Source organism: Pteropus vampyrus, unplaced genomic scaffold, assembly GCF_000151845.1.
Source record: "Pteropus vampyrus isolate Shadow unplaced genomic scaffold, Pvam_2.0 Scaffold96, whole genome shotgun sequence".
Lineage (NCBI taxonomy): Eukaryota > Metazoa > Chordata > Mammalia > Chiroptera > Pteropodidae > Pteropus > Pteropus vampyrus.
The window spans coordinates 4,646,356-4,651,639 of record NW_011888877.1 but is presented as its reverse complement, the minus strand read 5'-3'; the positions used below and the strand labels follow the sequence as shown (position 1 = coordinate 4,651,639).

The window sequence follows — 5,284 nt, the reverse complement described above, 5'->3', positions numbered from 1 at the left end:
AAGAAGCTGGGATTGGTAACCAAACCAAGAGAACAGGAAAAGGTCTGGACTTCCAGAACCATTGGAACCAGGTGCTTGGGTACTGTTGGGACTTTTCTGTCCTTTATGGCTTTATTCTTATTCTTAGCTTACAGGTTTCCTGCACAGGGCAGCGAACTCATGGTTCCTGAATTTGACATTTTGTGCTTTCTGCCCCTAAAAAGGGACTTTCTTGTCTCTGATTCAGTTGTGAAAATCCCATGGAAGGATTCCAGCTGGATTGACTTCGGTCACTCTTCGCCTCCCCTTGGATGGAGCACTTATAAAAAAGGTGGCAGCTCCCGCCCGTTGGAGTTGGGGGAAAAGCAGTTCTCAAAAGAAGAGAGGGGGTCTGGACAGGCAGGATCAGGCAGGTGTCAGTCCTAGTAGAGCTGGGGTGTTTATATTAGTGTTGTGTACTGCATTTTATGTTTTGATGAATATGTGGTTTTCTAGGTAGAGTATTATAGCTTTTGTTTATATTTGGGCACTGGAAAAGATAAAAGAACCAGGTTTAAAAATGAAATATATGACTATGAAAAATTAACTGAATAGACTACAATAAGGCAATTAAAATAATAATTAGCTAGACAGTAGATGAAATTCATTGAATGGAACCCAACTAATTGTTCATTTAAGAACTAGTGTCATACTATTTTTTCTTTCCTCTTTAGAGGACAGAAAATACCAAGCGGACATGTTCAAAGTATATTATAAGGAAAATAGTTTCATAACCTCTAAAATTTGGGGTTATGTCCTGAGAATAGAATACATTTTCTTCTCCATTTCTTCTCAGATGCCTTAGAGTGAACTTGAGTATTTAGAATGAAACTGGACCCCTTCTTAGAATAATGGTTTTGAACAAATAAGCAAAAATACATAGGATATGTACTATCAAGCAATTACGATGATTTCTCTTTCTACAGCAAGGTTGTCTTGCTATGCCTTTAGAAAGATTTTTAACAAGAATTGTAATAAACAAACAAAATCTACCTTAAGTTGATTATAAAATGCAGTCAACCAGAATAATTAATTCTGCCAACGTACTCTTCGAAATCTAAATTTTGGAATTGAAGAGAATTGGTGGAATTTGGCAAAATGGTTTGTGATGAGATGGATTAGGTTCAAATCCTGCCTCCTTTATTTATGGGCTTTTTGAGCAGATAGATAGATAGATGATCTAGGCACTTGCACCCCAATGTACTCATTGTCAAAGTAGAGTTGATGATGCCTACCTCACAAGGTTATTTTGAGGGTTAAATAAGATCATGCATTTAAAGTCTAGCACTGTAACCAGCACATAATAAAGATTCAGTAATTAATACCTATAAATGATCAAATTCAGATGCAGTTAGGCTGGTAGCAAATTAATAAACACTAGACAAGTGCTTCTCAAAATTTAATGTGTGTATGAATCAATTGGGGATATTTTAAAAATGCAAATTCTGACTCAGGTCTGGGATGAGTCCTGAGATTCTGCATTTATCAGGCTCCCAGGTGATGCTGACACTGCTCGTCCCTAAGCCACACTTTGAGTAGCAAGATAGTAGAAAGAATAATGTTAAAAACAAGGAGAAATATTCAGGATTTGTCCCCTGACTGTATGTGATGAATTCTTGGAGGAAAGATGACCACATGAGAGAGTTAGAAAAGTCAGGAGAAGGAATCATGTGTTGGAAAAAGATAAAAACCTTTTTGATTTAGGAATTGTTGACTTACAGGTGATGGTGAGTGGATATGGTAGCGATAGTGCCCACCTGTAGAGTGTTAGCAGGTGGGATTAGAACTTGGCAGGATTAGGGCAGGGATGGAGAACTGAGAATGGCCCATGCAGGATCGGTAAGCCATGGGGGTGAATCAGATCTCTGCGGGAGAAGTTGGAACACCGGAGGCACTTGTGTTGAGAGAAGGAGTGAAGAAGAAACAGGAAGTAAGAGAAAACTCAGCGAGAAGAGGCCACCATAATTGGATGCTCTAGAGATCACAACGTTCACGGGTGTACTTTTTGAGATAGTGGTTTATGGTGTGTGTGCGTGCGTGTGTGTGTGTGTGTGTGTGTGTGCGTGCGTGCGTGTGCGTGCGTGCAAGCTTAAAAATCTAAGAAATGAATGAGTGGAAGTAGAGGCAGCTTCTCTTTTTAGAAGGTTAGAAGTGGAAGGAAGGCAAAAGATGCTATTTTCTTTAGGAATACCTATGTATTTTCCCTCACTCCATCTTTTCCTTTCCATTTTCATCTCTACCAACTCTAACCAGATTTATTTCCCTCTTTGTGTTGCACATACCTCCTACTTATTTCCCCGTTTCTAGATCTATCCATGTTTCTGTTTTTGTCGTAGACCCCTATGACAGTCTGGTGAAGGTTTTGGACCCCTTCTTAGAATAATAGTTTTGAACAAATAAACAGAAATACATATGATACATACTACCAAGCTCACTGATTCCCTGAGCTCTATCCATAAACTTGAGGGTTTATGGAATCCAGTTAGGAGCCCTTGCAGGATTAAGGTGGGGTGAGAAACACCGGAGCACACAGTAGCCAGGAAGAACACTACGTAGTAGGAACGTTGCACAGGTTGAATTAATGATGTGTGATTCACACCCATACCCTTAACCATCGAGCTGTGCTTCCTGGGCAGGCCTGGGAGTTATTAATTTCATTGAAATCTAATCTTTTCTTTCTTTAGTCTTAAAAGCTTTGACAGACTGAGTACAGTGGTCTCCCCTTATCCATGAGGTGTTCCAAGACCCCAGTGTTATTTATGCATATATCCAGTGGGTGCCTGAAACTGTAGATACTACAGAGCCCTCTGTTTACTATTAAATGTATAAATTAGTCACAGTAAGAGATTAACAACAGTAACTGATAATAAAATAGAACAGTTATGACAGTATACTGTAATAAAAGTTATGTGACCGTGGTGTCCCTCTCTCTCTCTCCCTTTTTTCCCCTCAACCATCTGATAACTGAGATGGCTACTAAATGATTAACCGGCAGGTAGTGGATGTGCTAGTCAAAGGGATGATTCATGTCCTGGGCGGGATGCAGCAGGAAGGTGAGTGATTGCATCACATTACTCAGAATAATGCAATTTAGAATTTACGAATTCGTTATTTCTGGAATTTTCCGTTAAATATTTTTGGACTTCTGTTGACTGCGGGTACTGATACCATGGAAAATAAAACCGTGGATAAGGGGTGACTACTATCTTAGCTATTAATATGGAGGAAAACTGTTTGAAAACACAGTTTTTCCTTTACAGAAAGAAAACCACTGCTTATATTCAAAGCATGTAGGAAGAGTGTGTGTGTGTGTGTGTGTGTGTGTGTGTGTGTGAAATTCATGAAGAGTGTTGTAGAGGGTTTTAAAACAGTAACCTACCTAGTGAAAAGCCTTTACATTCAGAGTAAGTCTTTATATTTTTTCACCTGTCTGCAGTGGTTCAGAGCTCAGTCTCTGATGCCACACTGGTTGGTGTGTGGCCTTGGGCAAATCATTTAGCTTCTCTTTCTCAGTTCCTTTTTTATAAAAGGAGATAATAATAGTACCTATATTGGAGGTTTGATATGTGGATTAAATAAGTTGGTAATTGTAAGATACTTACCTAAAGAGTTGCTCACACATGTTGTTAGTAAACTGTAGCTGCCATTATTTTTTTAAAAAAACATTTTAAATGATAAAACATGTTAAATCAATTGTTTGTTACATTATCTTGGTTCATAGATATAAAGTCACCATTGCGCTTGGCATCCTTGTGCATCTTTGAGTATTAAATTAATCATTTTAGAATTATTTGTGCTCTTGCTTGAATTTTGCATGGTTTATTTTTTATTTTTTATTTTATTTTATTATTATTTGTGCCTACAGCACCTGGTCTTCCTAGGTGGTCTCCCATCCAAGTACTAACCAGGCCCGACCTTGCTTAGCTTCATGAGATCAGACATCGGGCTTGTTCAGGGTGGCATGGCCGTAGACCATGGACCGTGGCTCCACGTGTGAACCCAGGACCTTCTGCGTGTAAAGCAAACATGCTAACCACTACACTATGGAATCACGTCTTTCTTTTTTTTAGAGAATTTTCATAAAAGTTTATTTGAGCCAAACTAATCCGCATCTGTTTTGTTATAATGTTTTTCTCATACTTTTAATGCTCCACTAGTGTTCGGGTTGTTTGAGGTGCCAAAAATTTGATTCATATTTATTAGTTGCAAGTTATGTCAGCTATTGATTTGTTATTTTACTTTTGTTTTTCTAATGTAAGAGACCTTCTGCAAGATGTTTGGGATGCAAAATGACTATATTGTGGACCCAGCCCTCATATTGCTTATAAGTGCAGGGGAAACAGACAGACATACATATATATATATAAATAACTAGAGTATCGGGAATGATGGGAGTATTAAATAGGGTGGTCAGAGTGTAAACCTCATGAAGACATTCGAGTAAGGAGATAATGGGATGAACGGGTTGGGCGTGAGCATGTCTGAGGGGAAGCACGTTTGAGGCAGAAGGAATAGCTCGTGCGAAGGCTCTGAGTTCGGGCCTGGCTTCATATGTTAAGGAAGCCCGTGTGGCTGGAGCAGAACGAGAAAGGGGCAGAGTGATGGGAGATGCAGGTGGGGGCCAGATCACCATAACTTCTGCCAGGACTCCTGGAGAAGGGTTCAGGAAGAGCTGACATTGATAGGGCCTTAAAGATGGAGTAGAATCTCCCAGTTGGAGAAGGCAAGGAAAGGCATATATGGCCAAGGGGACCACACTGGCAGAAGTAAGAAGAATGAGCAGAGAGAATGGTGAGTGAGCTGGTATGGCCACTCACTCAAAGTGTAACCCACAAAACAGTGGCACCAGCTGTCTGTCACCCACGAGCCTGTCAGAGCTGCAGAATTATGGGCCCCTCTGCACATCTTCTCTATAGAATGTTCATTTTATCAAGACAGGTGATTTGTAAGTACGTGCCAGTTTAATAAGCACTGGCGAGAGTAAATCTTTGGTTTCAAACCCTGGGGTTCCTTGGAGATGCCTTGGAGGCTAGGGGGGAGGGGCGGAGCTGGTGGGGGCACCGAGCCCCTACCTCATCGTCATCCAGACCAGACCGGCTCTTTTTGTCCCCCTGATCCCTCTTCTCCTCCCTGAATACATACTGCATATATTCAGGGGCAGATATTTACAGGGACAAAAAGCTTCTGCAGCTGAGAAAATTGAAAATCACAGAGGTAAATGGTGGGAATGTTAGTTTGAGACTAGACTCGAAAGGGCTGAGAAGCT

General features: G+C 40.4%; 1 pseudogene; it reads right to left on the bottom strand.

The window, feature by feature from the left end:
• Positions 1-3,874: 3,874 nt before the first annotated feature.
• LOC111742559 lies at positions 3,875-3,991 on the bottom strand (annotated as a pseudogene).
• Between the last annotated feature and the right edge of the window lie 1,293 nt (positions 3,992-5,284).